This window comes from Thalassophryne amazonica, chromosome 18 (assembly GCF_902500255.1).
Source record: "Thalassophryne amazonica chromosome 18, fThaAma1.1, whole genome shotgun sequence".
Taxonomy (NCBI): Eukaryota; Metazoa; Chordata; class Actinopteri; order Batrachoidiformes; family Batrachoididae; genus Thalassophryne; species Thalassophryne amazonica.
Genome location: NC_047120.1, coordinates 13,094,937 through 13,120,475, shown reverse-complemented (window position 1 = coordinate 13,120,475; position 25,539 = coordinate 13,094,937). Strand labels below are relative to the sequence as shown.

The window sequence follows — 25,539 nt, the reverse complement described above, 5'->3', positions numbered from 1 at the left end:
TAATTACATTCATACAAATAATAAAAGAATTGGAGGAGCTTTTGTTTTCAAGTGGACATAATGCTCTACTACAATGTCATACACCATCCCTGGTTCTCAAGACCAGGCACCTCAGTGGCTCTACTCTGCTCTTTTCTACTCTTCTATTTTACTCTTCCTTTTTAGATATTTAGATATACCTTACTGAATTTTCATGAATTTCAATCAGAATATGCAGAAACTAGAACAGATATTAAAATATGTAATGTAAAATTATCAGACTATTACCATCCACAAAATAATAATAATAATAATAATAATAAATTTAAAGGAAATCATGATTCACTGCCCTCGGGTAGACACAATAGTGAACTAAAACACAATTTTCTCTTATACATATATAATTTTCCTTGATGATGATAACTCAGTGGCAAAACAACCATTTTCTTATTAATTAAAACAGGAATGGTTTTACAGGTGGAGCTGACATTTTCCCCTCATTTTCTGAGTGATTTTTCCACTAGCATTTGGTTCGGGTCAGTGTCACCACTGGTACCATGGTGCAGTACCTGGACCCTACAGAGGTTGCACAAGTAGTTCACCTCCTCCAGGATGATACATCAATACATGATATTGCCAGAAGGTTTGCTGTTTCTCCCAGCACAGTTTCAAGAGCACAGAGGAGATTCCAGGAGACAGACAGTTACTGTAGGACAGCTGGACAGAGCCCCAGAAAGTCCTTAACCCATCACCAGAACCGGGATCTGCTCCTTGGTGCAGGAGGAACAGGATGATCACTGTCAGAGTCCTACAAAATGACCTCCAGCAGGCCACTGGTGTGAATGTCTCTGACCAAACAATCAGAAACAGACTTCTTGAGGGGGCCTGAGGGCCTGACGTCCTGTAGTGGACCCTGTGCTCACTGACCGGCACCGTGGAGCTCGACTGACATTTACCATAGAACACCTGAACTGGTTGGTCCACCACTGTGCTTTTCACAGATGAGAGCAGGTTCAACCTGAGCAAATGTGACAGACGTGAAAGAGTCTGGAGAAGCCGTGGAGAACGTTATGCTGCCTGCAACATCACTCAGCACGACCGGTTTGGTGGGTCAGTGATGGTCTGTGGAGGCATCTCCCTGGAAGGACACACAGACATCTACAGACTAAATAACAGCACCCTGACTGATATCAGGTATCAGGATGAAGTCTTTGAACTCACTGTCAGAGAACTGATTTCCTCCTTCATAGTTCTGACCCACAAATCTGAATTTGATGACTTCATGCCTCCTTCAGAGTTCGGTGTATATCAGATATAACTTCTCCTCTCCCTTCTTGGATAACATGGATTGTGTGGACTCTCACCCTCCCCTGTAGTTGTATCCGTGTCACTAATCTCTGCTTTAGGCTCCTGTCTGATTGGTTTGATGATGTCAGTTTTTGGTTGGTGGCTTTCAGTCGTCTCCTTGTACAGAATCTTTTCTCTCATGTCCAGATCTGTCTGAGTCCGACACTCATTGACACATTTGGTGATGAACTTCACCAACCTGTGTCTGAATAAAAGACAAGATATGAAGAGGTGTTTTTGTCATAACTCACAAAACCCCTTTTTCACATTGTGAGTACAGTTTTTTCTTGTGTTTGTGGACACAACACACCGACCCAAATGTTCTCATCCTTGAGAGGTCAGACTTCTTCTCTGTCCCATTTTGATGGGGACAACAAGGAGCTGAGGTCTCATGCTGAATGGTGTTTAGACAAAGCAGTGACTGAAACTCTGGAGATGTAAACAATGTGCTGTTATCTGATCTGATGCACTTGATTTTTCCATAAGATGCTCCATCAGCAATGAACTTCTCTGTAGTTTTAACTTTGTCACTTTCAGCTTTCAAAAAACACACAAACTTAGCTCCCAAATAGTGATCAGTGAATGTTAATGTGGAACTGAATCCATCCTTTGCTGTTGGCTCTGTAGGTCCTGACAAATCTTGATGTCCAAATGAGACATTTGCTCTTTCATCTGGTTCTCTGTTCCTGCTCTGGACTCACACTTCACATTTAAGATCAGCCTCATCAGTTTAACCTTTAATTTTCATCCCCTCTGTGACACGTTCCAACTTTAACACGTCCTCATTGTTACTGTGATCTAATATTTGGTGCCATGTTTGAAGATGGTAACATCCATGACATTGATCAGCATCACTTTCATCTGGAGGCTGAACGGTGTTTAAATAGTTCAGTCGATCAGACACCTGAATGTCAAATGTCAGACCGTCCTTATGGACGAGCTCCTTCTGTCCCTCTTTCAAGATGACAACTGCCGTCTTGATGGAGAAGACGTCTCAGGGGAACGATGGGACGTACAACACCTCCATCAGTGTCGTGTCCACCACACGACCTCTGCTGTCAATCAAGTGAACTTTGGCTGCACCCCTCTTCAACACAAACTCGCTGGTCCTCTGTCCATCAGCAGCTCCAATATGTGCTTTTGCGGCTTGAAACTTGAGTCAAAATTCTTAAATAAACATCACTCAAAGTCTCTTCTTCCTTCCTCAGTGTGGTGATAACAGTCTCTGCATGAATAATATAATCTGTGACGCTCTCATGAACAGCTTTTTGAAGGGATGTAAGCTTCAGGCTGATCACACGTGGCTTCACCTTACCAGCATCATGGTCTCTGAGAATCTGAAGCACCTTCCTGCCGTCGTCCGCTGCATCTCTCATCACAAGTGACAGACTTTTATCATCCAACACTTGAATCAGTTCAGTTGGTTCTCGTTTGATTAAGCCGATGCAGTTGTGTGAGAAACTTAGTTTCCCATAACTGATAGATTTTCTCATCTCCATCGAAACATAATCAGTTCCATCAGCTTCCAAACTCCTTCCTGGTGCATAACCTGTTGATGTTGCATCATAAATGGACTGGAATACTGTGTCTGAACATAATGGAGGAACAAACTCAAACACAGCCTTCAGTTTGTTTGACTGGCAGGAAAACTGCTCACAGGAGCAAAATCACAGTCATTTATTGATTATACAAATAGAATAGAATAGAATAGAATAGAATAGAATAGAATAGAATAGAAAGCCTTTATTGTCATTATACACAGCAAACACAGTCTGCATAGTACAACGAGATTAGGGGGGCTGCTCCTTAAAATGTGCAAGCAGTGCAATACCAGACAATATAACATAAATAAACAACAATATAACATAAAGAAACACGCAAAGTCCTTTGCTGAAATATAAAATTGTGTAACATATGGACAGTGCAAACAGTGTAGCAATTGAGAGAGTGCAAAAGGAAATGTAAAACTGTATGACAACTATAGGCAATGTAAACAATGTAACAATTGAAAAATGTGCAAAAGTCCTGTGCTACAAATGAGATAGATATGGTGCGGCTCAGTACCTAATATAGTCCGTTTTTAGTGCAGATTATTGTTCAACATGGTGATGGTTTTGGGGAAGAAACTGTCTCTGAGTCTGTTTGTCCTGGCCTGTATGGACCTGTAGCACCTGCCAGAGGGTAACAGGTTGAAGAGGTGAAAGCTGGGGTGTGTATTGTCCTTGAGAATGTTATCTGAATTATGAATTATTATTATGAATTATGAATAATGAATTATCTGCTGCACTCTGACAATGACAGCAGTGTGAAGAGCACATTCAAGAACTCAACAGTTCAACATCTTTAAACTGCAGGGTTGATGGAGAGAATATTGTTTTTTTTTTTTCTTTTTGTCTCGTCTCTGCAAGTCTCTGTCCATACTCCACTCCAGTAGGTGGCGGTAATGCAACGATAAGTTCACCGTCATAACGAGCCAACGAAGAAGAACTGTTTCTGTTGTCGTTCGAGGCTAAAGCTAGTTAGCTGGAGACGCTGGAAACTCTTCTGTGAACAGATCAAACTTCACTCTGTGATCCTCGAATATGTTTTTGAAGAGCTCCAGAAGCACAAAGGTCGACAGTAAACCGGAAGAAGAAGAAGAAAAGGCGAAGTTAGCGCGAAAAGGTGGAAAAGCTGAGAAGGTTGTTGAAACAGCGGCTAACTGCTGCTAATGTCACGATATTTGAGTTGGTAGAAACAAAAAACATCGCAGAGCAGCAAGAAGAAACGAGTGGATTTAAAGAAGAGAAGAAACTAGTCAACATACTGGATGCTGTTTTCAAGCCTGAACTTCGCTGATCCAGAGCAGGTTTGTCCACTAAACTTTATTTTAGACCAACTCCACCACATCCAAATGATAGCTGTTAGTTTGTGTTGGAGTTCTTATTATAGACTGAAAACCAAATATCAGCCAAAATAAATAAGACAAACTGTGCTTTATGAACTGGCGGGAAATTAGACAGTACATAATAGTTCATTATTCATACAGTAATTCGCAATGAAGCAGTTCTGGTTGTATTATGGGCAAAAAATGTTTTTAAAATGGAAATAAACGTGCCCTGTTGAATTCTACCTTTAACAAATCCAAAATAAAACAATCATTTGGTTTTGATGCTTAAAACAGTAATTTGTGTTACCTTCTTCCAGACTGGTTTTGAACCGTGGTAGAGAGACCTCTGGTTTATATGCTTAATCCGTGGGTCGTTGCAGCTGGTAACTGGCTTATCGGTCCTGTTAACCCTGATGTGGGGAGGCCGACAGAGTTGCATGTATGATGCAGCCAACCTCTTAAAGTGACAGGCTAAACCTATAACACTACCCCCACTCTGGATGATGAGGAAGCCCTTAACATCACTCCAGCATGCTTATGATACTGAAAAAGAAATATAGAACATTATATACCAAAACAATCCCCATTATGACCCTTGCCCCTGCTGACAGCCCTCAAATGGATGAGTCTTTGGGGAAGGCACCTTGTGGTAAATGGAGAATGTCCACAAAATGTTCATAACAGCAAGCTGCCCATCCTGCAGTCTTACAACTGTGTGACAATGTCCATAGCTCAACAAGTGCACACATTCCAAGAGGACAATATGGCAAGCAACAGTTAATTTTATGTCGTGGTGGGGTTATTCTATGCATTTAGGGTGTCCCCCCCCCCCAAAAATGAAATAGTTAGCCAGCATCCCAGTCTTAAATGGGAAAAGCCCAAACCAAATTCTTTCTCTTCCATCAAGCAGTTACTTATGCACAAGAGGTGAAAACAGCAACATACAGCTCCTCAGTGTCGACATTACTCAAAATTTAGCTTCAACACTAAAAAAAACAAAATAATAACCAAAACAAGCCTTTAGCTTCTAAATACTTCAGGTTAAACCTTCATAAACATTTGAACTCCCCAAAGATTCACAACATTAGAACATTTTATGGACCCCCCCTTTTTTTTTTACTTAGTGACTCACCCAGTCGCCCAACCAGTCTGGTGCTCTACATACCCTCCGAGGTCTCGAAGAAGGAACAGAGTTCAGAAGGGAACCACCGATAGGGCCCCCGGCAGCAGGTGGGTTGTGAGGCTGGTCCACGCGAGGCTGAACAGAGTGGTCGTGAGGCCAGCTGTTGCTTGGTGAAGCTGGCGGCCAAGAACTGGAACCACTGAGAGCATCCACCACAGAATCCTCCGGCTCAGTTGGATCATCCCAGAGGTTGAAGGGACCTATGTCTGCGTCTGACGTGTCTGCATCAAATGAAGGGGGCGGCATGCCCGGGACATGGAAGACCCAGCTGTTGTCCAGCAGAGTCCTGGAGTGGTAAGGCTTTAGCTTGTCATGATGAACAACTTTGGCATTGGACCTTGGACTCTTCTGAATACAGTAGACTAAGTCGTCCAGCAGGGCCACAACAAAGTAGGGGCTCCCGTAGGCAGGCAGGAACTTCCGCACTTTGTTTTTCAGTCTCTTGGTGCCTTTGATCAGGTGCCATACTGCAGTGCCAAATTCATACTGCCGTTGACAGATGTTTTTGTCGTACTGTCGCTTTGCATGCTCAACGGCTTTCCCCAGGCCTTCCTTTGCCATCTGGTGGGTGAGCTCCAACCATTCTTTGAGCTGCAGGACATATTGGAGGGCAGTACTGATGCTGCTGTCATCTGGCGGAGGGCCTGCAACTAGATCAACAGGCTCCATGATCTCCCACCCAAAAAGCATCATGTTTGAGGTCAGGCCTGTGGAGCTGTGCTTGGTCGCACGATAGGCCATGACTGCATATGGGATCATTACATCCCAGTCCCAGTGACATATCTCTGACATGGTGGCAAGTATTTTCTGTAGAGTGGCATTAAAACGCTCTACCTGCCCATCAGACTGGGGATCAAGGTCAAGGTCAACTTTATTGTGCCATTAGGGAAATTTGTCTTAGGCGTTGCACTACATTATCGCTTCAGAGGGCAGAGAACAATTTACAAAAGGACACAAATCACATAAAACACAGAATTAAAATCTTAGAATAAAATCAGGAAATACATTACAATGACAACACAGAGACATTCAACTATTTAAAGTGCTGAGAAAAGTGCCAGATGCTAAAGTGCTGAAGTTTATTGCACGTTGTTCTATTGCACTAGTTACTTGCATTGTTTAGCAGTTTGATAGAAACTGGAACAAATGATAATTTGAGATGATTTGTTTTACACTTTGGTATACGAAGTCTTCTTCCTGAAGGGAGAAGTTCATACTCTGAGGACAGTGGGTGAGTGGAGTCTGAGTAGATTTTTGTTGCCTGTGTCATAACTGACTGGTTATACAGCTTCTCAGTGGTCTCATAGTTTTTCATACCAATTATTTTCATTGCTGTGTTGTGCATATTAGACAACCTATTTTTGAGTTGAACTGTAAGGTTACCAAACCAGGCAGTGATTCCATATCTAATTAGGCTCTCTAAGATAGCTTTGTAAAAAATTAGCATAATCTGATTGCTAACACCATAAAGCCTCAGTCGTCTTGCCTTGGGTCAAAAAACATCTCTTGTGTTTTTGACACATTTAAAATCAGATGGCTTTTGTCACACCACTTAATAAAGGTGTCAATCTCATTGTAGTAGACAAAAGGGTCCATGTCCTTATGCAAGAGGCTCACGATTGCTGTGTCATCTGCAAATTTAAAATAAAATTATTGCGGTGTACTTTCCTGCAGTCATTAGTATAAATTGTAAAAAGTACTGGTGAAAGCACACAGCCTTGTGGAACTCCTGTATTACAGTGTTTGATATCTGATAATGCCTGATTAAGCTTCACTTGCTGTGTGCGGTTAGTTAAAAAAGAATAAAACCATTTTATAAGAATTACATTAACATTCATGTCCTTCAATTTCCTAAAAAGTAGGTGGAGTTGCACAGTATTAAAAGCTGAGCTAAAATCAATAAATAAAGTGCAAACATATGTTTTTGTGCCTTCCAGATGCTTAGAAACAAGGTGCAACATGCATAGAATGGCATCCTCAGTGCTACGCTCATGCTTATAAGCAAACTGACATGCATCTAACATGGGCTGTACTTCTGTTTTAAGCAGTGACAAAACTAATCTTTCAAAAATTTTGCAATAATTGGGGTCAAGGCTACAGGGCGAAAGTCATTGTTTTCTGTAGCACAATGAAACGGAGTAGTACGAGTCTTTTCAATTCCAAGGAGTTCACACATCCCCTGGCAATGGTGGCAAAATTTTCAACAAACCGGCGGTAATAAGAAGCCAGGCCAACAAACTGCCACACATCTGAGACATTTTGAGGTGTGGGCCACTCCTTCACTTGCATTTGAGTGCTGTCTCACCCCAGAACGATGATGTCATCAAGGTACACCAAGCATATCTCCTTAATCTTTAGAATGTGGCTGGTGCATTGCAAAGTCCAAAGGGCATCACATTCCACTCAAACAGCCCCTTGTGTGTGCAAAATGCAGCAGTTTTGCGAGCCCTGGGAGTCATCTCTACCTGCCAGTACCCTGATGTCAAGTCCAACATGCTGAAGTAGTTGGTGGTGGACAGTGTATCCAGGGTGTCCTGGATGTGTGGTAGCGGATAAGCGTCTTTAATAGTGCATTCGTTTAAAGGCCTGTAATCGACACATAGTCAGGGGCTCTGGTCTTTCTTTTTCACCATGACAATTGGTGCAGCCCAGCTGTTGTTGCTGGGCTGAACTACCCCAGACTCCAGGCTTTGCTGCACCTGCTGGTCTGCTGTGGCCTGCTTGTCTTTTGCCATCCGGCATGGTGGTTGTCTTACTGGTGGCCCTGGGGTGGTAACAATGTCATGTTGCACGATGTTGGTGCGGCCAAGATCAGTGGGGCCTGTGGAGAAGACATCACTGTAGGATGACAGCAGGTGAGCCAGTTGATAGCAAGCATCCACTGACAGGCTGGAGCAACTCTAAGCATGCAGTGCCTGTAGGTGGCTAGGTACAGAGGTGAAATTTGTGCCAACAGAATCGTGCTTTCCTGGGATCTTTGGGGCACAAGCCTCCCCATCCCTCAACACCTGCTGGCTGAAGGACCCCAGCCATGGCTCCTCTTCTTAAGGTGACTGGTGTGGCACAAGGGCTGAAGACTGATCGGTATGCGTGTGGTTCGCTGCGGCTGCACAACAGCATGAGCCACTAAAACCTGGTGCTTTTCAATGAAGCCCTTCACCGGGCTCACCATCATGGCTCTACCGGCAGCAGAGCGGAAGGTGCCAGGCAGGACATACTCACATCCTGACTCCAACACTGTAGTGTGTGCCACTCAAACAAGATGTGCCCTGGCTTGTTGACTGACATCAAAACTGCGACACCTTTTCACCAAACAGGGCTATTTCTTTGCGGCCATAGTCCAAACAAGCATGAGCCTGTTGCAGTAACGGGTGCCCCAGAATAACTTCAGTACTCTGGGCAGTGTCAGCCATAATAAAGTTCCCTTGGGTGACTGCATCCCACGTGGACAGGGAGGGTAACTTCCCCTAAGACAGCCAAACCCTCAGGACCGATGCCCTGCAGAACCTGTGCGATAGAGTTTTGTATCGGGGGTCTGAGCTCAGGGGAGAGTGAATTTAAATGGTCAGGACATTCCTGCCCTGGAGTCCAGCAGAGCACAGATTTCTAGTCCATGCATCATAATCTGCACACACATCTCATCTTCCTGACTTTTGGTACAGACCATCACCATGCTCATGTCAGGGACTGAGGGTATGCCGCTACTTGAAGTACTCAGTGGGGGTCTTCGAGAGGAAGGGCAGTTTCTCTTTAAATGTCCTACACCCCAGCAGTTGTGGCAGATAACTTGACCAAGATTTATTTTTTTATATTTGCTTTTCTGGGATTGCTGCTGCTGGTGGAAACTGGCTGTCTCCACTGGCTGTTCACACACGGGTGCACTGGCAGTTTCATGTACAGTAGCTGCTTGGGCTCCCTGCACTGCCAAACTGTGCCTTCTTGGCTGCATGGGTTGTGTGACTGTTCTAGCAGCTCTCCTGGTGGTCTCATACAATGAGGTGTGCAATGCCGTAAGCTCTCGCCAGTGTGCGGGGCTGTTCCTCCAGCAGCTTTTGGACCAGCTCAGCATCTGCTAAAGCGTTGATAAACATCTCTACACTGATGCAGTCCTGTTCCATCTCAGTGCGATCAGCATACACGATGGAGACCTTTTCATATATCGTCTCTGAGTGCATGCAAAGCTTCGCCCAGTCTCCTGACCCACTGTCTCGGTTCAATACCAATGGCTGCAGCGTGTCCTGAGCATGGACCATAAGCAGCTCCAATCTCCTCCACTTTCTGCTGGTAACCCCAGTAAGCAGACTTGGGGTTTTTGTGGATGATGGCACCAGCTGCCCCAGTCAAGCTGAATTTAAGCTGAACAGTCTTTGTTTTCTCTGTCCAGTGGTTAGCTCTTGCACAGCTCTCAAACTGGTGGAGAAAGTCTTTCTACGAACCGGACCTGTCGAAGTGGCCTGGTCGCAGAGTGGGGATTCTCTCTTTATGTCCAAAATGTTCATCATCACTACTGTCCATATTGTCATTCGGCACTGTATGTGAAAAACAGCAGTGTGGTGCAGAGCAAGCTAGCCTCAAGCTCTGTTTAACATATTCACACAGGTCATATTCTCTGTTTTGTAGGGCCGCTGCACTGTGGGCTGCATGGTGCTGGTCACTGTGAGTTGAACCCTCATGACTGACCTGAGCATGCTGGAGAATACATGGCATAACGTGCCATAGACTGTTCAGTGCACTTGATTTGTGTGGGAGTGGATCGTGTGCTTGTGCAACAGTTACAGTTCATTGGAGTGGAAGGGATAATAAACTGGCCACCAGCAGTACAGGCAGGCGCTTGAATCAGGTTTTCCTCCATCCCACAAAATGCAGCTAAAGCTGGGGTGGAGGTTACATGTCGGGCGCCACCACACGGGAGCTGAGGAAGGACCATGAACTCATCACACACTCCCTTTTTCTTCTCCGTTAGTGCTATAAAGGGGTTGGTGTGTGTTGATGGTGGAGGGGTGAGCTGCCACGCTGCTGCGTGGGGCGGCGTGGATGTGTGGCTTCCCATTTCACGTGCGGCTAACACTAGCTCCATGCTAGCCACAAAGGGGCTACTGCTGTATCTGTCACGAGCGGTTTCATTAATAAAGTCTCTTTTAACATTAATAGTCTCCATCGTGAGGAATGGGTTAGTGCCAGCGTTTGAATACAGTCCTTTCATATGTCCCTTGTTCTCTGCGGGGACACTGTCTCCGGGTGTCGCCATTTTTATTTTGTCGATGCTGCAACACCCGTCTTTTTTTTTTTTCCGTTAGAGACTCCCGTGTCATGCAGAATTCATCCCGGAACGAGCCCCCAGTGTTACCTTCTTCCAGACTCTGGTTCTGAACCATGGTAGAGAGACCTCTGGTTTATATGCTTAATCCGTGGCTCGTTGCAGCTGGTAACTGGCTTATCGGTCCGGTTAACCCTGATGTGACGGGGCCGACAGACTTGCATGCACGATGCAGCTTCTCACTTGAACTTGGACTTTATCACAGCTTCAGTCTGATAAATAGCTGTAACTTTTCGAGGCAAGTAAACACTCGTAAAACTGACCCCTGCAAGCTGGACATGCACATGCATCGCCGACGCCGAAAAAACACCTGCCGCTCTGGTCCACTCATAACACACAGATCAAAAGAAAAGCCGACCCCACACACACACACACATACTGCTTAACGGAGGAGGCGCTTAAGAGCACTTCATTTCCCATAATGCAACACGGATTTATGCATACATTACCCACAAGGCCAACCTCTTAAAGTGACAGGCTAAGCCTGTAACATTTGGTTGTAATGCTTAAACCAAAAATTAAATCTGTCAACTCCTTACACCTCACTCTAGTCACAACTTTAGTGAAAAAAAGTGCTGCAAAAACAATTATGAAAAGAGCTGACAGTTACACATCAAAAAAGAGAAATAAAAGAATGACAAAAACAATTTAAAAATAAAAAAAAAAAATAGTCAAGATGACAAGTGACTACTGTACAAATAATATTTCGAAAATTCAGATTTTCTGCGCTGAATAACTGTCCACACTTAGTAGTAATAGCTTTTACATAGGCAAGTACATTTTGACACTACCTGCCCAGATATGTCGAGTGCCCTTGCCCCATGCTCACCAACGTCCATTTCACCCCCTCCCACCCCTCAATTTCACTGTATTTAATGATATGACGAACTACTGTCTGGAATTTGAATCACTGTCCAGAATCTGAATAACTGTCCACACTTGAGCAGTAATAGCTTTTACATGGGCAAGTGCATTTTGGCGCCACTTGCCCAGATATGTCAAGTGCCCTTGCCCCAAATATTATTTGTACAGTAGTCACTTGTCATCTTGACTATTTTTTATTTTTAAATTGTTTTTGTCATTCTTTTATTTCTAGTTGTTTTTTGATGTGTAACTGTCAGTTCTTTTCATAATTGTTTTTGCAGCACTTTTTTTTTAACTAAAGTTGTGACTAGAGTGAGGTGTAAGGAGTTGACAGATTTACTTAAAAGCACAAGCCTAATAAATGATTATATGTCTGTTTACACTTTCCATATTCTGTCGTTGTATTTTTGGTTTAAGCATTACAACCAAATTACTGTTATAAGCATCAAAACCAAATCATTGTTTTATTTTGGATTTTTTAAAGGTAGAATTCAACAGGGCATATTTATTCCATTTTAAAAACATTTTTTGCCCATAATACAATCAGAACTGCTTCATCATGAATTACTGTTTGAATAATGAACTACTGTCTATCTTCACGCCGGTGCTTTACCATGATAAATTTAAGGACAGTTCAGCTTGGTGATGGACTGATGAAGCCGATCAGTCGATACTATTGATTTTTATATACGCAAAAAGGGAACTATGCACACAATTCATAAAATCTGAAGCTCATGAATCAACATCATGACTCCAAACTGCTGAACTCCAAGCACACGAACCCCCACGCTGCTCTATAATAAAAATAACCATATCAGAAGAAAATAAAATTGAAGATCTTGCTGGATAAGTCGACTTTAAAAACCTCTTTAACACTGAGAGTGAATTATGGCTCCTGATTGTGCTGATAATATCACACATACAAATGATTTATTGCACATTCTGAGAGTGGAAGAGTTCTTGGACGTGAGCAGCTGCAGACATGTTATTATTGTACATTTGAGGAGCATAAACAGGAGGACTGATGAGACACAGTGAGACAGGGAGGGGACAGCTGTTATGTTAATGAGTGTCAGAGGGAGGAGTTATAGAGTCTAATGGATAATTTTGAGGCTACATCACCCACCGCTAGGATACACAACATCATCAGTTGTCTTTGTCGTTGCTCGGTGTGAGCAGTAGATGTGATTGGCTGCTGCATTTTATTTCTGCAGGATTTTTCTGTGAGTTTCAGCTGTTTTTCTGCTCCTGGATGTTACTGTGCTGTTCAATGTACTGTACTGTATGTACATCTATCTCTGCCAGATCTATATCAGGGGGGAGTCTCCCTGATGTTTGGCACAAGATCAGAGCTTCAGAGTGTTTTTCCTCATCTCTGACACTGGTACCAAGTCATTGTTGGTACAACTGTTTGTTTGTTTGTTGTGATTTGGCGCTATATAAGAAACAAGTTGATTGATTGATTGATTGTTAAATTACAAAATGCGTTGAGAGTGTATTTTCTACAACATGACAAATAATTTTAATCTAACATTGATTTTTTTCAATCTGACCTGGTTTCTTCAGGCTTCAGTCAAATTAAGTGTTATAGTAAAGATCAAATTTGATTAAAAGGGGGAAAAATAGTGATTATATTTTTTGTCATTTGGCCCAGCCCGAACTGAGGTTTTGTGCTATTTTTCAGCAAACCAGGAACATTAAATTCAATCAAGGCTGCAGACTTGACCATCAAGACAACTAAACATATGAAAATTAATCATAAAATTTTGTTTAGAAATTGTTATAAATCTGTTTCCACAAAATTTAGCAAATGTCCCATTGTAAATGACATTGTCCCAATACTTTGCCACAAAATGGGGACAGTGTTTCATTGTCTTTTCTTTTCCTGATCACTGACCGTGTAAGTTCAGAACACGTAATTTTATTTTAACACCATCTTAGTTTTACTTTATGGACATTAACATCATCTCTCTCTCTCATCAGCTGGTTGCAGAAGGTACGTAAGGAAAATGAGCACGCCGGGTGATCTCTGACATCAGGGTTGGTGTCTCCTGCTTTAAGACATCTGTCCGAGCACGGGGACATTTCGGTGTTGTCTCACACTTGTGATTGGTCGGCCTGGGCAGCAGAGCAGCAGCAGATGATTAAATCAGCCTGTTTTTAGTCTTTCCTCCTCTTGGTTGTTGACTCTCTTTCTTTTCTTTTAAAGTCTTTCTACAAACATGTCTGAAGTCCAGCAGCTGAGGGACATGTTGAAACTGCAGGGAACACCTGCTGATGAAGGAATGATCACAGACCAGGAAGAAGAAATGAGTCATTTAAAAGAAGAGAACAAAAGAGGTAAAGGGCTGGATGCTGTTTTTAATCCTCCAGATCTCTTCTGCAGAACAGGCTTGTTCACTCAGCTTTGTTTGTGTTACTGATACTTTATGACATGTTGTAACGGTCAAATATTTTCCTCATCGGGTATTCCTCCAGTGATTCTGTGAGTACTTCACAACAGGATGAGGAGGATTTTGATGAAAGATTTTTGTAACATTTCTGTAAAATCTCTGGAAAGGAAAGTGACATCACCACCCTCAGTGTTTCGACTCCTTTGTCAAGTAGTGGTGCAGCTTAGCAAGAATTTCCATAAAATTATTCATTTTGTGACTAAAGCACCAAATTTAGCACACATATTCTAAATTAACTAATGTTTATTTTCAGATGTGGAGACATCCTGGAGCTGATCTCTAATGACCTACAGGGATTAATGAAAAATCTTTCAGGTCAAAATATAAAAATGTTCCAATCATATTGAAAGGTATATCATATTATTTGTCTGATCATAAAGATTCAAAAAAGGTATAGTTTGGATTATCTATGACTAAATGTTGTGGAGTTATCATGTTAAAAACAGCAAAAAGGATGACAAAAGGTTCATTTCAGTTTGTACAGGGGTCAAAAGTTAAAGTTGCGCCATTTTTTGTAAAAAATGATGCAAGTTATTGGTTGAGTTGATATAGTTTTTTAATATGATAACTAAGCATCTGTCATGCTTAGATATCATATTACGGGGTAACATATGTCACGTGTCATGGAAGCCAATGGACAACAACCTTGTTTGACCTTTACTTTGGAGACCAAACATGCAGCACAGTCAAAACTGTTCCATTTATTAATTCTTTTAGCTCAGCCAATTTGTGTCACCTTATTACCAAAATTGGCACAACTTTATCTTTTGACCCCTGTATAAACTGAAATTGACCTTTGCGATCCTTTTCGCTGTTTTTACCTCACAACTCCATAACTTTTAGGCAACGATTGTCTAAACTATACCTTTTTGGAATCATTATCATCAGACAAATAATGTGATTTTTAATGCAATTGGAACACTTTTAAATCTTGACCCCTGTGTAATTCTTCATTGAGCCTTGTAGGTCATTAGTGGTCAGCTCCAGGACATTGCCACATCTGAAATTAAATAGTTAATTTAGAACATGTATGCCAAATTTCATGCTTTAGTCACATAAATGCTCAATCAATTTACTGATCTGCTGCACTAAAGATCAGCAGGAACTTTGAATTTATAAATGACCAAAGGTAACTGAAAGGATTCTAGTGGCAGTGATTTGAGTATTGTGGTACATAGAGGTTTGGTTTATTTTGATTCAGATTTTTTCATTATTTTGTTTGTCTTGAAATTTTTGATTGTAAAAATCAAAAATTCAAAGAAAATTTTGATGCTTGCCATTTTTTTTTTTTGACAAATTTTCAATTTGTTGTTTTTTTTGGTAGGGGGCTGGATCTTCAGTTTTCTTGCAAATTTCACAATTTGTTGATTTTGTGCAATTTTTGATTTTTTTTTAGATTTTTTATTTTCATTTTTGGCAAGAAAAAATATTTTTCCAATTTTTGATTTTCTTTTTGGATTTTTCTCAATTTTTATTTATTTTTAGCAAATTTTTTATTTTTCAGTGGTTATTTTTGCAATTTTTTTATATTTTTGCAAATTTTTTATTTTCTTTTGAATTTTTCTCAATTTTTATTTATTTATTTTCAAGTTTTGATTTTTTTTTTTTTTTTTTTGCTAAATTTTTAAAGTTTGGCAATTTAAAAATGTTTGGATTTTATATATATATATATATATATATATATTACCATTTTTGGAAATTTGAATTGTTTGAAGGTTTTGAAACGTGGATTCTTTTTGAGTTTTGAAATTTTTTTTGAAAGTTGTGTATGGAAGCATATTGCATTCAGTGGATAAAAACTTCATCCCTGATCTTGTAATTATGAGAAAAGATCTAATAATTATAACAAAAGATCTCATAATTATGAGATCAGGATCAGTTTTGAATGTTTTTGCAAATTTGGGAATTTCTTTTTTTTTTTCTTTTTTTTTTTTGAAAGTTTAAAAATGTTGGATTTTTTTAAAGGTGATAGAAAGAGGTTGAATGGGGCATTAATCTTTGTTCTGTGATGTGATATGTAGCCCCCCAAAAATTGTTTGGGTCTGTAATGGCTCAGAACCTTCCTAAAAGGCTCTCTGAAACAGCTATGTTACTATGCTGGGTTTAGAATGCCTCGTTTGCCTTTAATGGCGTTGTTTCGGAGCTTATTTGGCAACCTCATTATGAAATGCAAGTAGGTGTTGGTGCTGATCGGTTGCCGTTTGATTAGCTGCCCTTGCTCTCTCTGAAAAGAAAGCATTATTTATTTTCATTGCATTTATATTTTCTGTTGTGTTTCTATTCAGGTTTTTTTTTGCCTCTTTCTCTAAAATTGTATATAATAATCATTAGATTATTAATATATAAACAAAAATAAATTTAAGAAATATTACAATTTGAAAACAAATGCACCCGAATGTGATGACAGCTGCAATGGTAACTTTTAACATTGAAAATGCCATAGACATGCTAACGCGTTAGCATCGCTCCCGTTTTTAAGTTATAAAATACATCTATCAACTGTTTCAGAAGAACACAACAGGTCAGTTTAACATAGAAAAGGTAAATAATACTCACAGACGTATGCTCTTTACGGTTTTAGCAGGAGAAAATTAAGCGAAAGAAAGAATAATCGAAGCATGCTTCAGTCTGCGAAGCACTGCTTCGATTGGTTCAAGGTTCAAAGCAAAGCCGTGCTGCAGAAAAGTTGTTTACAGACCCGCTGCAGGGTCTGTAATCAATACAGAAATGATCACTTTCCTGACAAACACCCCCCAAAACAACGGCCACTCTGAAGGGCCGATAACATAATCGTTTAACACAAAGCTTATTGATGTCGGTGGATCGAGTCATTTCTTAACGATACCCGAAAGGAACCGGTTCTCGATACGCATCCCTAGCTGCTATGGGGTTAGCTCATTCCCTTTAGAGGAACAAACCAGAGCTAATGTGCCATTCTAACGTGCAATTCTTACAACAAGAATATGGCGCAACACAAATGTAAAACAAAAGAAAATGTGATACTTACAGGCTGTACTGATTGCTGGGGTTGATTTTGTCGCAGACTCGGAACTGACCCTCTACTGAGTATTAAATGCCGACTGAAGCCAGCTCGAAATTGTGCAAGGTTTGTGAAACAGTCCTCCGTGAAATGCGCAGAGCAAAGAAATAGTCGGCGGTTGTATGTACTGGGGATGCGGTTAAAAATGAATAAAAGCCAGTGATCATGTACATTGCTTTCCGTGGGAAGATCATAGTCCGCTAAAACAGCCTTGGAAAGCACACCTGTAGCTCACCATTGCTCCTCTTCGAGTGTTACGAATGGGTGGGCACAACCTTATGAATAATTAATTTCGAAGGGGCGTGTGTGAAAGGGGGTGGGTGTGGGTGGGTGTGTGTGTGTGTGGGGGGGGGGGGGGGGGGGGGGGGGCTATTGGTGAAAAAGTGACGTAAGTTTTCTCTCAAAAACAGATTGGCCTGTTTTCTAGGGGCAATTCAAAAAAGGAGAAATATTTGAAATAGAGGTTCTGAAACTTGCTGGCACTTTGTGTGTTTTCCCCACAGTGGGGAGACTCTGAACTAACACCAAAAACATGAAAAAGATGATTTAAGCTTCCATGAGAGCCAGAATGTTCTGTTTTTCTGTGCCAAATATTTCAGTGAAGTTATTGTCTGTGTGGTTAATATTGAAACCAACTGTACACGTCACCTTTTTTGTAAATGTTTAAAAAGTTTAGATTAAAATAAGTTTTTAAAATGTTTTAAAATTTTCCTGAATATTTTTTGACCAGGTTTTGATCATTTTCAAAGTCAAATTTTTTTAATTTTGCAAATTGTGAAAGTTTTGCTGTTATAGTTGCAATTGTTTGTATTTTTGCTAATTTTGAAAATTTTTGAAGTTTGCAAATTTTTTGATTTTTTTTTTTTTTTTTTGGCAAATATTTTTGTTTTGTTTTCATAGTTTTGCCATTTTACAAATTTTTGATTTCGTACATTTTTTGGCAAATTTTTATTATTATTTATTATATATTTTATAATTGGCTTTTATTTTTGAAAATTTTTGATTTCCCCCAAAATAAAAAAAATGTTTTTAAATCAACAGATTTAAAAATAATTGCAAAAAAGAACATTTTGCAAAAATTCTAAAAATTGCAAAAAAGTAAAGAAAAATTCAAAAAGAAAATCAAAAATTTTCAAAATAAAAAATCTGAAAATCAAAAACCTGCACAAAAAATTGAAAACATTTGTCCTAAAAAAAATCTGAAATTAATGTAAAAAAATAAAAAATAAATAAAATTTGGCAAAAAATCAGAAATGTGCAAACATCACATTTTTTTTGTGAATTTTTGATTGCTACAATCAACAAACCAAAAGAGAATGTTTGATTCTTTGTGATTTTTTAAATTATATTTGTTGGTCTTAAAATTTTTGATTGTAAAAATAAAAAATTCATAATTTCTGGATGTTCGCAAATTTTTAATTTTTTGCAGCAGCTTCAATTTTTGGACAAATTCACAGTTTATTGATTTTGTACAATTTTGGATTTTTCAGATTTTTATTTTGATTCTTGGCAAAAAAGTAAATTTTTTTTATTTTGCAAATTTTTGATATTCTCTGAATTTTTGTTTCTTAATTTAAATTTTTTTGTACAAATTTTTTGATTTTTTTTTTTTTTTTTTTTTTTTTTTTGCAAAAATTTTCTTTTTGCAAATTTTTGAAAGTTTGGTTTTTTTTAATATTTTTAAACTTGCGATTTTTGAAAATTGAAAAAAGGTTTTTGAAATGTGGTTGTTTTTTTTTTTACTTTTTGAAATTCTTTGTTTTGAGTTTTATCAGTGAATAAAAAAAAATCGTCCCTGATCTCATTATTATGAGAAAAGATCTAATAATTATAAGAAAATATCTCATAATTATGAGTTCAGAATAAGTTTTGAATGTTTTTGCAAATTTGGGAATTTCTTGATTTTTTTTTTTTTTTAAGTTTAATTTGTTTCTTGTTTTTGAAAGTTTAAAAATGTGGTTTTTTTTAAACTTCCATGAGAGCCAGAACTTTTTTGTTTTTTTGTTTGTTTTCTTGCAAGTTTGTTTTCCTGACACTCTTGTCTCCCTGCTCCAACACAAAAAAAAGTCTGCTAATGAGTTTTTCATTGGATTCAGGTGTGTTGGAGCAGGGAGACAAGAGTGTCAGGAAGGTGGCTCGCGAGGACGGAACTTGGCCACCCCTGATATATAGGATTGGGTAGTGTTTATAAAATAAGTGGATGAGATTTTTCAAGTGTGGTAATAAATTATGCAAAGTTTCTATAATGAGTTGGAAGGCTGTGTGAGTCCAGAATGTTTTTAGAACCTTAGACCTTTAAACTCTCTTTTATTTCTTGTTAATTATGGAAATAACTGTCTTAATGTATTTATAAATTGTTATCATATACACACACTGTTAGTAGAATTACTATTACCACAAAGGGCCAGATTGATCATGAGATACAAGGCCTGAAGCAGCTGCTGCAGTCTGCATTTGAAAGGGAACCTGTCACAGGAACAGGCCCACTGACTGCGTGAGGAATGCCGGATGACCCCTGCCTGTGGTGCTGATGCCTGCGTGGACTTCTATATAACACTATATTATTATGTTGTTGGAATTCCTGTTTTCTGTTTCTTCAGCTTTGTAAAACTTTGCAAAACCTTGTAATTGTTAGAATGGCCTAAGCAGCAGGTCACCCCTTTCAGTCTGGTCTGCTTGAGGTTTCTTCCTCAGTATCATCAGTTTCCTCTTACCACTGTCACCTGGTAGGTTAGACCATACTTGTGTGAAGCACCTTGAGGCAGTTTTGTTGTGATTTAATGCTGTATCAACAAAATTAATTTTAAAAATTAATTTAAATTATTATTATTATTAATTTATTTTATTATTACTTCTATTTTGTCATTTGATTTTTTTTTTTAAATGGAAGTGTTTTCACTTTCTTGTGTCATGTATGTGTTTTTAATGTATTTACCATTATATTATGGAGTTTCGTTGAACTTACTAAATAAAAACACGTACGCACGCATGCTTTTAATATATAGATGATTTACTGAGTCAAGAATGTCATTATCAACATCCATTGTTCAGTGTTGTTAGCTAATATCTGTAGTTTTTCCAAAAAATTTGTCCTATCAACTTTCCATTTGGCGGTGTTCATCTGTGACCCAAAATATATAAGCACACCAAACAGCAAATGGCCCCAGGTTGTCCGTGATTCATGTTATATGCATGCACAGCTTTTTGTCTTTTCTGTATTTTGCCGCAAGCGTTTCTATTTTTACAGACCCACAAACACAGACTGTGGCGGAAGGCCTCAAACAAACTACAGTTCTGCTCATGGTAATGGCAACGGCAACATGACAATTAGCTCACCTATGGTAATGGAAACATGACACTTAACTTGGGGTTCTCCCCAGAGAGTGGAATAATGGGTCTGTGCTGTTATACTGCCATCTAGTGCTGCTGTACTGTGGGCGGTTTATGCTTCTTTCACCCAACTTCGTGTTATGTGTGAAGGGGCCTTTAACAACGGAGCTGCAGATTAATTACAAAGTTTACATAATTGTGATGTGTGATATTATAATGACTCATTTTTAAGTGATACCTGTTAACTTTGATGCAATTGTAACGGAGGCCAGCAGGTGTCACTGTGTATCTGTAGTTAGTAAACCTCACTCCCAACAGCTCAAAAAAAATTTTTTTCTGGTCACAAGGCCAGAGCCCTGGATTTTAGCCTTCTGGTTAGAGAGTACGACTCCCATGCTGGAGATCGTGAGTTTGCATCGTGAGAAGAGCGAATGGGCGGAGTTATAACAACACAATTCAGAGTGCAGCCGCTACACAGTCACGGAAAAAACAGCAGCAGCCGCTTTCTACTGTGAGAAAACCTGGTGTGCGTGCACGTCCATTAATGATGAACACAGCCTGATAACAGTTTGCTAGAAACTCAGCTTAGTGCACGCTAAGTGTTGCTATCGATACAACTGTGAAAAATCTAAGAAATACATCGGTGTGTCCTTGTGCATGGTGCAGGAATTTTCACATCTTGTTTGAATACAGTTCAAACATGATGTAATAATAATAATCACATATTGATGATAGTAATAATAATAATAATATAACCATTATTATTATTATCAAAAATAATTATAAATTTATAAAGCATTTTCAATGGGGGGAAAAAAATCAACGGTGCTGAACATAGCTCCAGGTGAACTTTAAAGATCCTCATGTCCTAAAGCAAAAATAATTAATTAGAACCACAAAAGAATTAAGTACAATGAGGAAAAAATAATGAAGAGAAGATAAAAACTAATGATATGCAAGAGAAAATAAATGTTTTTTAAATCTTCTTAAAGTTGCCTTTTAAATGTCAACAGGCAGCCTTTTTCACAAGGTATGAGCTTAGCAGGAAAAGGCTGTGAAGCCTGCCGACTTCTTTTTAACCGTTGCACACAAACCATAACTGGTGCAACAAGATAGTTGGGTTCATGACCATTTAGCATTTTATATGTCAGCGACAAAACCTTGAAATCTGCTCTTTGAGTCACATGGAGCCAGTGAAGGGAAGCCAGCATTGCTATGATCAAACCTGGTTTTCATCAAAACTCAAGCAGCAGTATTCTGTATCCTACTTTCATGTGGCAATCCATTAGGGCTGCCACAAACGACTGTTTTGATAGTTGACTAGTCAACGATTATTTTTGCAATTAGTGGACTAGTCGGCTCATACGTAATTTGCGAACACATAATGTGTTGGCAAATATGAATGACCAGATATCTATAGCCGCTACAAGCCACAAAAACTATTACCAAGTTCTGCTCTCGGTCCCAGTGGAAAGAACCATTTACCCTTTATCAATGCCTTGTACTGGCTGTCACGATTGGTTCTTTTCACTGGAAGTGAAGGCAGATTTTTAAAATAGTTTGTTTTTTGGGACTTGTAGCGGCTGGTCACGTTCGTTTTTATTTGCGAAGACATTATGTAGCCCGTTGACTTTTCTCTGGGTTTAAGGACGGTTTTCCTCAATTGACCTGCATGTCAGCTGTTTTTTTAAGGGATTATTCAACTTTAATTCTCTTTTAAAAAGTTCCTCATAGAGACTGATAGTTTTGACATTTGAGAGAGTCTACAACATTAATAATGATTATATATTGTTTAAATTCAGTCAGAAGTCTATCTAAATTGGGGGTTAAAACAGCTGCTGTACACACACACGCACACACAGCACATCCACAGACTCTTTCAAAGAAGAAAAAAAAACTTTCATTGAAAACACAAAGAAAAAGATGAAGAAAAAGTAACATTCTACTCACTCCAGTGTTAAGATTTCCAAATAAGTCCAGAGCAAAAAGAAGCCTTCATGCACACGTCATGTGGGTATGATCGCAGATGCGATTGTCAGGCATGGAACGGTCCACTGGTCCATTAGTGCCACATTAGATAGTCCATTATCTCCTGAAAATAGTGTATTCTGAGTTTTTGCCAATACAAGACATACATCTGCGTGTCCAGGCGTGTCCATGAAAATTTTGTAAGGTATATCCAGTGTTGCCACAGTTACTTTTAAAAAGTAATCCAATTACTGATTACTGATTACTCCTTGAAAAAGTAACTTAGCTACTTTACTGATTACTCAATTGGAAAAGTAACTAAGTTAGATTACTAGTTACTTTTTTAGTTACTTTTCCCAGCTGCCGACAACAACCCTCTGCCACCTCAACATGACAATGATACTTGTTTTGCCAAAACTCACTTTATAGTCACCCATTCTTGACTTCAATGAAAATAAATACTTGTTTTATAAAAAGTAAAATAAAGACCTCTTTCTTGACCTCATATTTAACTGTTGACACCACTGTAACAGTAAAACTTGCAATTTCTAACCTGCATTGTTTATAAATGTAACTATTAAATTCTAACATTTTTCTAACATTTAAATTCTCTCTAAGCATTTTACTTGTTGAAATTATTAATATTTTAAGTAGTATTAGTAGTTGTAGTAAAAAACGGCTTCAAAACGGGATCTTTAATCTAGGGGTGTTGTGAGGGGGGCACATCCTTGCCCCACGCCCCCATTCCCTCTGGATTCGCCCCTGCTTTGGCGTTTGAGCACAAAGAATGGATAACATTTATTTATGCAGAAAACATGACCAGGTTTACAGGTAAGAAAGTTTTATTGAGTTTTCACATCATGTGGTCCTCAGAAAGAGAGTTTAGGTGCATTTGAGTGGAAAATAGTGTTAGTTGTTGACGCATTGCGGAGTATCAGCTGTTTTTAGCAGCAGATACAGAGCGGCTCGGAGAAAAAAAAGCATAAAAAATGTCTTTGTAAAGCTCAGTGCAGGTGTGCTGTTGTCACTGTGCTTTAAGAGGTGAGGACAAGTCGTAGCTGTTGCAGAAAACCGTGGATGAAAAGCTCACAGCTCGCTTAAAGTGGGCAGTTCAGTCAAACCACGACCTCCCACGGACCAAGTTTAATGCTGCTGTCGACCCACAATGCAAAAATAATAGTAACGCACAGTAACTTGGAGAAGTAACTTTAATCTGATTACTGATTTGGAAAGATTAACGCGTTAGATTACTCGTTACTAAAAAAAAGTGGTCAGATTAGAGTAACGCGTTACTAAGTAACGCGTTACCGGCATCACTGGGTATATCTTATATATTATATTCAAATTCTAAGGTGGAACTATGCTAGTATATAAAGGTATACCTAAATATCTAAAAAGGAAGAGCTAAATAGGAGAGTAGAAAAGAGTAGAGTAGAGCCACTTAGGTGCCTGGTCTTGAGAACCAGGGATGTAGGTTATCAAACCAGGCATGTCCGCAGCAGGACCCAGCAGCTGTGACACAAACAGCAGTGCCACACTTTAAATTCCAAAATCTGACAGTCTATGAAAAGGTTAGAGTTTTGAGGTGAAGTGTGTCATCTCCTCTGTACATCTGAGCCATGGCTTTCAAAGAAAAGCTCAGAAGCTTTGTTATCGGACAGAACCGGATTTGTTTTGCTCTGTTTCTGTGTGGGTTGAATTTGTTATGCTCTGATCTTCGTCACACGCAGAGAAATGCAGAGAATTGCAGAGTGAGACATTTTTTGGAAATCCACCAGTTTCTTTGCTTCGAGAGAGGAATGAAAAGCATCAGAAACCACTGATTATGAGCACATGTGCACAGAGAGATTTACAATCATTAGCACTTTGATGCTGTGCTGCTAACTGTCTTTTAAATAAAATAAACGACTTGTCGACTACTAAATTAGTTGTCAACGGTTTCAATAGTCAACGTAGTCGTGACGAGTCGACTATTCGTGGTAGCCCTACAATCCCTAAATTAAAACAATTCTGGAAGACAAAGGCATAAATTAAAATGTGTGAAATGTAAAACAAATCCTCCTGATGTCCATGTCCACTTTATCAGTTCCATCAATCCAATAACTTACTGACATCAGGTCAAACTCACCACTCTGATACTTTATTTTAATGTATGTTGTTCTAACGTTTATTGTTTCTTTGCAGACATGCAGCAGTTGTTGGTGATGAAAGAGGAATTTCTTCCTGAACACCAGGAATGGAATCTGAGTGTTGACCAGGAGGACATTAAAGAAGAAGAGAAGCTGTGGATAAGTCAGCAGGGAGAGCAGCTTCAGCAGCTGGAGGAGGCAGATCTCACCAAGTTTGGTTTCACTGCCGTCCCTGTGAAGAGTGAAAATAAAGATGAAAAACCAGAGTCATCACAGCGTCATCAAAGCCGAAGTGATGAGAGCACAGAGGCTGAGCCTGTAGCCAGCAGCTCATCTGTACACAGAACACTGACAGCAGAAGCTGATGGAGAGGACGATGGAGGACCACAACCAGCCAGCAACATTGGTCCAAACAGTCATTTACAACCACATACCAGTGGCAGGAGTTCAGACAGTTCTGGAAGTGAGACTGATGACAGTTATGACTGGAAACAGACCAGAGAACTTCAGTCACATTTTAATTATGGAAAAAATACAAACATTGTTAGTTTAAGCAATTGCAACATTGGTGAGAAACAGTATAATTGTTCTAAGTATGGAAAAGTATCTGGCCACATAAACAACTCAGAGCAACACAAAGGTAGGCAAGCAAGCATAAAACCATTTAGCTGTTCTGATTGGGGTAAAAGACAGAAACAGAAAGGTACTTGGGAAAAACACATGAAAATGCATACAGCACAAAAACCTTTTGGCTGTTATGAATGTGGTCAAAGATTTGGAGTAAAGAGCCAGCTGAACACACACATGAGAATTCATACAGGAGAAAAACCATTTGGCTGTTCTGAATGTGGTAAAACATTTGGAAAAAAGAGCAACTTGAACACACACATGATAATTCATACAGGACGGAAACAATTTTCCTGTTCTGAATGTGGTCAAAGATTTGGACTAAAGAGCCACCTGTACACACACACAAGAATTCATACAGGAGAAAAACCATTTGCCTGTTCTGAATGTGGTAAAACATTTGGAAAAAAGAGCAACTTAAACACACACATGA

At 39.4% G+C, this 25,539-nt stretch overlaps 1 long non-coding RNA gene across 1 annotated transcript; it reads left to right on the top strand.

The window, feature by feature from the left end:
* The first annotated feature begins 235 nt into the window (after positions 1 to 235).
* On the top strand, positions 236 to 25,376 carry LOC117530337. The gene is made up of 4 exons (XR_004566327.1): positions 236 to 246; positions 1,906 to 1,910; positions 3,650 to 3,658; positions 25,074 to 25,376. It is a non-coding gene; the product is annotated as an uncharacterized LOC117530337 (long non-coding RNA).
* Positions 25,377 to 25,539: the final 163 nt, after the last annotated feature.